This window comes from Lepus europaeus, chromosome Y, assembly GCF_033115175.1.
Source record: "Lepus europaeus isolate LE1 chromosome Y, mLepTim1.pri, whole genome shotgun sequence".
In the NCBI taxonomy this organism is placed as follows: Eukaryota; Metazoa; Chordata; class Mammalia; order Lagomorpha; family Leporidae; genus Lepus; species Lepus europaeus.
Window position 1 is genome coordinate 26,035,652 of NC_084851.1, and position 11,849 is coordinate 26,047,500.

An 11,849-nucleotide genomic window follows, 5' to 3' on the forward strand; every position below is an offset into this window, starting at 1 on the left:
AGAAAAATTCTCAGACTGACAAGTCTCTGGAGAGAAACAAAACTGCCTGTATCAGCTTAAGTCTTGAATTCTCTTAGTACTCTCCAGTAAAAACAAGTATGCTTTCTCTTAGATTACCTTTTAATCTGAGATTTAAGCACAAAAATTAATGCAAAAAAGAGGGCCTTATCCAAACTGCCATGTGAAAATCTATGACAAAACCAACATCTGAAAATAACATCTATAACCCAATTCAAAGCAAATATCTTTGGAATCTGAAGACTGTAATCTGCTATAGTAACTTTTTGACTTGTGACTTTACAACACCAAGATAATACCTAATGTGACTCACACTTCAAAATACTAATCTGGGTAAAAAACACTTAAAATTCCTAAATAATCATAATAACTTGATAGAAAATAATACAACTATGTATAAATACAAAACCATGCTGAAGCTCATATACAAAATTGTAGTGGTCCCCGCCTTGGGCACAGTGTGAACTATGGAAGCACTGTTTATTACATAGGTTTGATGTGTTATTGGAATAGGGGGGAAAGGCTATAAAAGGTGAATTCCATCAACATTTCATCTGAATTCCTCTTCAATCTGTCAATAAAATTGGTAGTAATTACTTTGTAAAATCACTTGCAATTTCAGCTGGAAAATGTCACCTTCTAGTTCCAGATAATATCCACATATTAAAGCATTATTTAAAAACCAAGGAAAAAAATATTTCAATCTGGTTTCAAGAGATTCATGCCTAACTAGACTGCTGGTGAAAAACAATGCAAAAACTATAAAGTATTTACTCCTCCCTCCCTCTCCTTGTTGACATGAATTCATCCTTTGTTAAGGAATTTGGTGTGATGCCTACAATTCTTCAGAAAGAAACAGATTCAGAGAGGTTTCAGTTTTGAAAATTAGAATTTATAAAGTTAGAGCTAAAAATAAGACTACAAAAAGACATCCCAAGATTAAGCAGAAGAAGAAGAAAAACTGCAGAATCTGAAAGGTAGTTTGATGGGATGGTATATCCAGACACTGTTCATTTCTCTGAATAGTAAAAATAAAGATATAATGTACCTATGTTGCAAGACAGCCAATATTCTATCAGACTATTTGCTGGGTGAAAACATATTTGCTTAAAACAACTATGGTACTTCTTGATAGCTTGACAAATTTAAAACATCTGTTCCACAGTTTCTGAATTCTTTATGTAAACACCCATTTGCAGAAACCAATTACAATCACAAAGGGGGGGGGGAGAACATTGAGTGCAGCACCAGATAACAAACTTCACAGGCTCTATACATTGTGTCCACCAAGGCTACCCCCAAACTCACTACCAGCTCATGTTCTTACACCCCTGACTGTGATGTGATGTAATTACTTAGTGCCCTACCCCCACACTCCCCCGGAGAAAAGGTGCTAGTCAATGCCTTTACAAAATGCGAGTAATTTTGGGAAGCACTCGAAGAGATTTTAAGCCTGGAGATAAGATTTCATTTTTGCCTGTGATTTGGTCAGTCAGGAAGTCAACTTGAGATGAGGGGAATAACACTACACAAATGGAGAATGAGGGGTACACTGAACCACAGTTGTCACTGTATTCATTCAATATACTTCTTCTGCATTAGGTGACCAAACAGAGGATAATTTATTCCACACGCTGATTCTGTTCAGGAAAGTTAACAACTTAGTCTGAAGGTGGGAGGGGACTGGAGATGGTGTGGGAGTGTCTGAATCACAAGACAGGTAAGAGGGCGAGATTTCTGGAGCTTGAAGATTTGTACTAGTTACTCAAATTAACTGCAACAGTTCAGAATGTTTGAGTCTAGAGATCTTAGAAAACCTACTTATACCAGGCATGTCCAAGATTATTACTTTGAACATGTTTTTCACTGCTTTCATGCCCATCGTACTTACCTGTTTCACCTTGCAATACTTTGTTTCCTTGAGCTTTATGGTTTTGCAAACATTCTTTGGAAGTCCAGACACATGTTTGTTTTAGGTGTATTCCAACCACTTAAAGGTTCCAATTGGCCAGCCAACACACAAACACCAAACTAAACAATGGGGAAGTATTCTACAACTTTAGAAATTTCTTACAAAAGTCTGACAAGGTAAAGGAAATCATTTTTGACACTCAACTTTTACTTTCCTTCCCAATTTAAAGAACACTTTATTCAGGTATGCGATTAACACTGGAATCTTATCTTCTACTAGTAGAAAATTATGTAGGACCAATTTAAAAATTTCAGACCAGTGACTTTTCTTTTTCAGGTGTTATCTCCAACTTGAAGTATTTCCCCATCTAAATGTAAAATATCCTAAATTCTTTGGGCAAACTTCCAGCTATGTAATCTCTCTGTTTTCAACAGAGAGCTATTCAAAAACCGTTTTGCATTTCAGGAGCAATTATAAAGGTACCCAGTAACTATTGTCTAATAAGGAAAACTTAGAATCACTTGCCTTCCAACCCAAACATCAAAGACTAGTATTAATAGTCTTACTGGCAGCCACCAGATCTCACTTTTAACAACTCCTAAATACATCCCACGCTTTCTTACCCTAGGAAAGCAAAAGCTGAAGAAAATCCCATACCTCCTGATGCCACCAAAGTGGCATCAGAGAAATTAAGGAAAAAACAAAATCTAAACTCCCAATAACTATCTGAGCATGTTCAAGACCGCTTTGGTTGCCAAGTTCAATAAGGTGCCAAGAGCTAAGAAAATGCTACTTCCTTCGAAAACAGCCTTTCTGAGGAACCACCTACATCATTTGCGAAGACAGAGAATATCTGATAAATTTTCCATCTTAAGGTGCCTCTACAAGGGGGAAGCTAAACAGGCAACAAATGTCGCGCATACACGCAACCACTGAGTCCTGTAACAGCCTCAGAAATCCTTTTCTGGCGTACCCCTTTAACCAACCCTCCCTCTCCTCCAACCTCACACACGGAGCCCCCTCCGCTGCGCAGTTACCCCTCACCAGGTCACCAACTTCCAGCAGCTGCAGAAACAACCCCCCGGGACAGAACTGGGCCAATGCCACCCCACGCCTCGGCCTCAAAACAAAGGAAATGATGACGGCGCCATCGCGGGTTGCCCGCCAATTTCCCCTTCACACTCCGTGGAAAACTCCGCTCCACTGGCGACCTTGGGATCTACTCTAACGGAGCACTGGTTATGCGTTTTACCTTTAAAAAAAAGAAACCCTGTTGTATCCGAAAAAGCACTCCTAATAGGCCAGAAACGAAGCCCGCGCGCAGTCCCCTCCAGCTAGCGGGCTTAGAACCAGGGCCTAGCTCAGGCCAGTCCCCATCTTTCAGGAGCCTCGAAACTGCCCCCGGCACGTACCGACGCCGAGCCCACCTCCCCTTCTGAACACCCGGTGAGAGCCCCCAACCCGACCCCAAGAGCGCCGCCCTCCCAGCACCGCACCACGCGGCTCCGAGGCACGGCCCCGTGCGCTTGGACGCGTGGCCACTCCACCATGTTGTGCCGCTCGCCGCGCGCCCGGCCTGCCTGCCCAAGATGGCCGCGGGGAGGCTTCGCAGGCGAGCCCCGGCGAAATCCGAGGCCGCTCCCCTCCGCCAACACCGCGGGGACGCAGCGGCCATTTGTAGTTCCCCCCTCCCCGTAATGGAGAAAAGGGCTGTCTGGGGACGAAGGCGCGCAGCCCCGCCGCGGGCCTGTCTCACGCCTCACGGCATCATCCACCCACGCTCTGACAACCCGGGCTCCTTTCCCTCCCGGCTTCAGACAGCGGAGCCTCCCGGCCTGAGGCCGATGGGCCTAGAAAAAGACTCAGAAGAGGCTGGGACCACACGGCCACCCCTACACCACCTCAGCATACCCGCTCGCAGTAGTGCTGCTCCTCGCTGTCTCCACGACTCCTGGTGCTGTCGCTGCTCGCTGTGCTTCAACGGAAGCTGTCCACCTCGTGCGCCTTCTTTAAAGAGGTCCCGCCGCAGCCTCGCACGACGCTGGTGTCCGAGCACCCCGGTATCCATGAACTCTGTCCACCTTCCACCCAACATCTTTTCCTATGAAACTCTCACCATCATTTTAATGTTGTCAGTGATGCCTAAGGTCTTAAAATGCTACTCAATAAATATGGTAAAACTAGCATGAGCATAACACTTGTGTTAACATAATAATAAAGTGGCACATTTTACCATGTATATTCATATTTGTAAATCTATACAGAATGCAAATAGCACTGCAATTTTTTTCATAAAATTATAATTTACCATGTATAATATAACCATACTTTAATCATTGATATTGTTATAAACATGAGAAAATAAGCTTTACCAAAACTATCTTTCTTGAGGAAACCATTGTGGTACAGTGGCTTAAGCTATCACTTAGGACACCTGAATACTAGATCAGAATTTCAGTTCAAGTCCTAGTTACTGCATGCTTCTGACCATCTTCATCCTGCTGCTCATGCACCTGGGAAGTAATACATGATGGCTCCCTGATGTACATATGGGAGACTTGAATTGAGCTCCCAGGTCCTGTTTTGCCAGGCACAGCCTCAGGTTTTGTGGGCGTCTAGAGGGGTGAACCAGTGGTGGAAGATAACCCTCTCTCTCTTTCTCTCTCTCTCTCACATACACACACACTTCGTGTGTGTATATTTGTGTATTTAAAAATAGCATTTGAGTTTGTGCAGGTGGCTTCTGTCTGTCATTATAGTCGATCTGTTTTATGTGCATGTCTAACCTAAGCCCAGAGATTTTATCAATCTTTTGATTTCTGGTTCATTTAATTGTGGTATTTTCCTCACCATGATCCAGGATTACATATGTGCATTGGAAAGTAAGGTGAAAGCCAGAATAAAAGAAATGAATACCAGCCACATTTTCTGTCTTCTGAGACTGTTCATGGGCTTCACCTTCAGACTAAGTATCCACAGGTTGTCACTTTTTAGAGTGAGAACTGAGCTGTACATCCAGATTTTAAGTATTTACCTTGTTCAATAAAGGATGTGCTTATACTTTACACTCTAACAGAATTATAGGCGACCATGCTCAAACTTTGATCTATTCCATTTCTCACATATCAGTAGAATTTTATTATAAATTCGGTGTTCATGAAATGATCAGACTGCCAGATTACAGAAAAATATATGATGTGAAATTCAGTTTAAAATGTAAATATACAATAAATGATATTTTGGTGTTCTTACATGCTCGGCGCCGTCCTCGTCCAGCAAGAGACAGAGACCGAACACTTTGCACGGGGTTCCTTTATTGCTCGGCAAGCAGGAGATCCAGCTTCGATCTCTTCTGGGCAGGAACTTCCCTTACACCCGCGTAGCAAGGGTTTATATGCACAATACACGTCACAAATCAGGTGATAGGCTAGAAGCGCGGGGATAGGACAATCTCGTGGCAAGGCGGGAAGGAGCGAGCTAGAGCGGGAAATCTAAGGCGGGAAGGAGCGAGCAAGAGCGGGAACTCCCTGAGATGAGGAAGAACCCGGAAGCAGGGAGTCGGCGCCATCTTAGGGGCACGGTTCCTCCGGTCTGGTTCCCTACATCTCCCTCCTTTTGTTTTTGCACAAATCACATCCCCGACGGCCCTGGCTCATGAGGGCCGGGAGAATATTTACTAGGCAGAGAGTAGAGGTGCATACCCAGCGTGCTTGTGATCCGTTAGTTACGGAACTTCAAGGGCCTGGCCACAACCCCTGATGTCTCCGTTAGGGATCAGTTTTTATTCCCTTTTGCTGGGGCAGGCTGGGAATTGAACCTGCATGCATATGCATATGCTCTCCCAGGACCCCCGGAACCCCCGGGTGGACTCCTGCTGCAGTACCTTTGGTCTCGCATACCCAGTTTTCGCTCCCCGTCAGGGATGGGTGATACAGCCCAATGAATGAGAGGGGGAACAAGACAACTCGAGGAAGGTGTGTGCCTGATGGAGGCATTGTCCATATGTGAGGCGTGAGTAGGGATGGGGGGACGAGGGTTTTAATCGCTTTGTTAGCTGTTGGTGGCGGAGCTGGTCCTGTGGGCCTCCGCCATCAGAGATATGCACGGGTGCCGTAGTGCGCCAGCACGCCCACTGTCCAGGCGTACCAACACAGGGGGCTGAGAGGTAGGGGGATGAATGGACTACCTGTGGCAAATGGTCAGGACTAGAGGACCTGCGAGTACTTTGTAACTGGGTGGCATAGTACGACTGACCGCCAGAAGTGCATTGGAAGTATGAGGAATCGCAAGAGCTGTGCATGGATTCTTGAAAGGTCAAGCAAGGACAGGAGTGGTTTTTGCTATGGGGATCAGAAACGCGGGGTTTGGGCACACATATGTAGCCGCGTGGTAGGCCGGGGATCCCCTGGAGGGGCAGATATGCAGTTTTGTCCCCACAATCAGCTGTGGCGATGTGAGTACGCTGCAGTACGGTGTTGCTGGTCCCCCCCTTGCAGTCGCAAGGGTTGCCTACGTTCTGCAGTAAAGCAGTGGGGTTGGAGTTAAAGCCCGCATAAGAGCCAGGGAGCAAAGCCGCTGCCAGTATGAAGAAGCGGAAGGGGTGCATCTCACGTCTCGTTGTTTTGTTGCAATTTGTCGTCCTGTGAGAGCGTGGTAATCTCGGTTATCTCGGGGGAGATGTCGTCCGTAGGTGATAGAGGTGTATCTTGTGGCGGCGGGGCTGTTTTTCTGACCAATCTTTCCGGTATCCAGAGAGGTTCTCTTCCAGATTCCTGTGGGAAGACACAGACCGCGCCTCGGTTCCAGCATAATACCGGATCCGGGCCGTACCACTTTCCCGTGAGGACATCTTTCCAACGGACATAGCCTCGTGAAGATGGCTCCTTTAACATGTGTCTCTCAGCGGGGGACATAGAATGATCTGTCAAATTCAAAAAGTTTATAGTAAACAGTGCAAGGGAGAGGCGCATTCGAGGGGTTTTGCCCGTGGCAATTCCCTCCTTTTGTTTTAAGAGAAAAGCCTTGAGGGTTCGATGAGCCCTTTCAATTATGGCCTGTCCCTGAGGGTTATAAGGGATTCCAGTTTTATGTTGTACCTGCATACGGGTGCAGAAATCTTGGAATGATTTACTTGTGTATGCAGGACCATTATCTGTTTTTAAAGTTTTTGGTTTGCCCCAGGCTGCCCATGCAGCAAGGCAGTGATTAATGACATGGGTGGTACGCTCACCCGTCTCCAGAGAAGCAAAAATTACTTGGGAACAGGTGTCAACTGACACATGAACATACTTTAAGGTCCCAAACTCGGATATGTGGGTGACATCCATCTGCCAGATATGTCCTGGTAGTAATCCTCGGGGATTAACCCCCACCGAAGGCACAGGGGTTAAAGTAGGGCATGCGGCACAATGGCGAACAATATCGCGAGCGGCAGCACGAGAAAGACCGAATTTGGCGGCAAGGGTTTTTGCGTTTACATGGAACTCTGAATGAAACTGGATAGCCTGCTCTTCTGGGGAAGAAAATTGGAGTATCCAAATGGGGCGTGTGGCTTGATCAGCTATAGCATTGCCTGTGGTCATGGGTCCAGGTAAGGAAGAATGAGCTCTAATATGAGTAATAAAGAAAGGAGCAGACCGATTCCAAATAGATTTTTGCAGGGTGAGGAAAACTGTCGCTACGGAGGATGAAGAATTGACTAGTCCTGCGGCCTCAAGGATAGACACAGAATTAACCACATAGCGTGAATCAGACACAATATTGACAGGTCCGGGGAAATCAGAGAAGACTTGGTTAACTATAAGAAGTTCAGTTACCTGGGGGGAGTTAGTAGCGAATTGGAATGTTTTTGGCACAGATCCTGAAACAACATATGCACCGACTCCTGTTTTAGAACCGTCGGTATACACTACTGGGGCTCCCTGTAAGGGCTTTTGGGATGTGGACTTTGGAAAAATAACTGGGTGAGACTGATCAAAGGTTAGCAAAGGATCAGAGGGTGTTCTGTTTGTAATAGTTGCGGAAGTGGAGCAGACTAAAACCGCCCAAGCATCAGTACAAGCGATTAGCACACGTACCTGTTCCATGGAATAGGGGACAACAATGGTGGATGGTTCGCGTCCAAAATGTTGGATAGCCCTCTGAATGGCTAGGAGAGTTATCTCCGCCACTGCCACGGGATAGTAACTAATAGATCTAGTAGATGACATTGAGGGATGGATCCAGAGGAGAGGCCCATCCTGCCATAGGACCGCGGTGGGCTGTTTAAGGGTGTCGAGGACCCAAAGAGTAAGGTCTCCCGCAGGGTCCCAACGTTTTAGGGCAGCTTTACTAAGGGCATCGTTGACAATTGACAGTGCTTGTTTGGCCTCAGAGGTGAAGGTTCGGGGGGAAGCAAGATCCGGGTCTCCTTTAAGTATATTAAAGAGGGGCTGCAATGCAGCATTAGGAATGTTAAGGTAGTGCCTAATCCAATTGATATCCCCTAAAAGTTTTTGTAAGTCATTTAGAGTGGAGATAGCATTGATTTTTATTTGAATTTTTTGAGGTCTAATTTGAGTAGGGGCGACTATAGCCCCAAGATAAGAAACTACAGACGACAATTGCACCTTATTAGGTGCAATATGCAGCCCTGCCCCTTCCAGCACTTGTTGGAGTGTACTGTATAAGGCCAGGAGCCTCTCTGCTGTGGGGGCTGCACACAGTAGGTTGTCCATATAATGTAGGCACCTGCAGTCGGAATATCGGTCTCTAAGAGGTTTTAGTACTTGGGCTACATAGACTTGACACATGGTGGGGCTATTAGTCATACCCTGAGGCAAGACTGTCCACTCCCAACGCTTGTCCGGTTGTTCCTGGTTCTGGGTGGGGACAGTAAAAGCAAAACGTGGGGTATCCTTTTTGTCCAATGGAATGGAAAAGAAACAATCCTTAAGATCTATTACAATAACAGGCCATTGGTTGGGAAGTGCCGAAAGCAGAGGAAGACCACGTTGCACAGGGCCCATAGGCTGCATCTGTGCGTTGACTGCCCTAAGATCATGTAAGAGTCTCCATTGACCTAATTTTTTGCGGATGGCAAAAATAGGCGTATTCCATGGAGAGGTGGATGGGATCAAATGACCAGCGTTGACCTGCTCCAAGACCAGAGTGTTGACTGCCTCCAGTTTCTCCTGAGATAGGGGCCACTGTGGAACCCAGACGGGTACGTCCGTTAGCCACGAGATGGGTAAAGGCTCCACTGGTTTAGGAGGCGAAACAGTGACCCCTAGGAAAAACCCAGGCCAACTTTACTTGGTCTTTGTTTTGGTTCAATGGGGGAAGGGTGGCCCTGGAGCTGGACACCGAGTCCTTTGCCTGGGACGTAACCCATATTTTGTAGCATAGATCGTACTGCAGGGGAAGTGGTGACCAAAGCAACATCCATTTCGGCCAGGACGTCTCTCCCCCAAAGGGAAATGGGTAGAGGTAAAATGAATGGAGAAAACTGTCCTCTATGACCCTCGCTATCCTGCCATGACAACAAGGCTGCACTGATTTTTGGGAAATGAGCAAAACCAAGTCCTTGCAAGGTTTGTTCCGCCACATTTGTAGGCCATGTACTAGGCCAGTCCTTTGTTGCTATAATGGATTTGTCGGCTCCTGTGTCTAAAAGTCCCTTAATGTCCTTGCCATTAATCTGCAACACTAAAGTGGGACGTTCATTTAAAAGCATATGTAAGCCGGTAAAATTAATGCCAGAGGACCCAAAGTTACCAGCGCCGCGAACGTGGTTTTTAGCTGGGATTAAAGAGTGAAGACTGGGCAGTAATAACATTTGTGCGATACGGTCTCCAGGATTGATTACTAAAGGTCCCTGAGGGGCCTGAACCATGATCTTTACTTTACCAGTGAAATCAGAGTCAACTACCCCGGGGATCACAGCTAGCCCTCGGAGGGCGGCGGAGGACCGACCCAACACTAATCCAACCGAATCCGGGGGCAGAGGACCGGAGCAGTCGCTCTCCACTAATTGTACCCCCATCTCCGGAGTTAAGAGGAGAGGGGAGGTGGCGCGGAGGTCCAGGCCTGCGGACCCGTGAGTGGCACGGGCTGAGGGTGCACTGGGTGTAGCGCAGACACGGGAGGTGGAACCTGAGAGTAGATTTGATTTTGGGGGCTCCTCGCTGGGTTGGGGAGCCCCCTCTGGCCGTTTTTTGGCCCCTGGGCGCTACCTGTAAGTGGGTTGCCATCGATATCGAAAGCAGAACGGCATACCTCTGCCCTATGAGGGCCCTTGCGGCAACGGCGACAAGGCTCTATGCCTGAAGGCTGTGCCGTGGAATACCCATGGCTGAGATTGGGGCAATCGCGTTTTCTGTGACCCGGTTGATGACATTGGAAGCAAAGTCCTGAAGATATGGGGGGTCGGGTCGATTTAGATTTTGGACTGTTTTCTTTGACTTTTGCCAGCATCGCAGCTAGGCCCGCATTAGTAAGTGGCCCACCGGTATCTCTGCAATATTTTAACCAGGAGTCCAGAGATTTATGTCTATATTGTCGAAGAATGTTTTTGCACTCTTTATTAGCCTGCTCAAAAATAATTTGTTTGACCAGTGGCTGAACGTCAACCTCGGAAGGGAAAATACGCGACGCAGCCTCAAGTATGCGAGCGACAAAATCAGCGAAGGGTTCGGCCGTGCCCTGAACGATCTTGGTGAGGTGGCTAGCTGAGTCACTTGGATTGGACGCCTGCCTCCACGCACGTTGGGCACAGTTGGAAATTTGCCTGTATACTTGTCTAGGGAATTGGGTCTGGTCAGCCTGATAAGGTCCACGCCCTAAAAGCATATCAGCATTCCACGTAGGGTGGCCGTCCTCAGCATTTTCATCTGCCTGGTCATGACAGCACTCTGTATTCATAGATTGCCACAAAAGAAAGCCGCCTGGACTTAAACAGGCCCGAGCCAATTGGGTCCAGTCGCTAGGTGTTAAAATGGACTGGCCGACTGATTCAAGGAGTGACAATGTGAATGGGGCTGTGGGTCCATAGTCATGGACCGCAGCCTTAAGTTGTTTTAATACTGTCATGTCCAATGGTTCGTGCCGGGCCTCTCGCGTGCCCAAAGCCAAAACAGGGTAAGCCTGAGCGGGGGCAGCGGGAGCGCCAGTTCGCAACTGTTTCCAGGCTTGTTGATGAAACTGTCTGCCTGAAAAAGGTGGCACATTTGGGACGTTTAATGGCCATGGCGGCACGGGTGTTAGATGGGGCTGAGGCACGCCTACATGACCGCCAGTAGGAGGCGCTGCGTCTTTAATCTGATGGGCGGGCACGACATCGATAGGAGGAGCCGTAGGCACTAGAGGGCGTAAACAGGCATCTTTTAACTTTTGCCGCAGCTGCGCATACGTAGGAGGCGGGGATTTAGGATCGCCGTCCCCTTCCCCCTCAGACTCAGAGGAGGCGGAGCCACATTCGGAGCCTGAGGCCAGTGAGGAAGTCTGGCATCCCGTGTCCTTAAATTGTATGAGGTCCCGGGCGCCGTCCGAGCTCTGAGAACGAACTTCCTCGAGAGCCTCGCGAACCGCCGTAAGAGTCGGGCGGTCCGCTCCCACCGACCTCTCCTCTTGGAGGCACGCCCGCAGTAGTTCCCATAAGGGGAGAACAACGGGGTCGATATCGGGTTCCTGGGGATCGTTAACTGTGCGCCGGAGATCCTTTCCTAATTTCTCCCAAGACTCAAGAGTTATTTGGCCCTCGTGGGTGAGCCACGGCGCAAAGAAATCAACACTTCCAAGGAACCTGACAAGTGTGGTCTTAGAAACCTTAATCCCTTTGCTACGCAATAATGCTTTTAACGGATTAAGCAACATTGAATGGCTAGATGAATTTCCCATTTTCAGTTTAAAGCGGGAAGACACGTCCGCTATCTTATTTTCA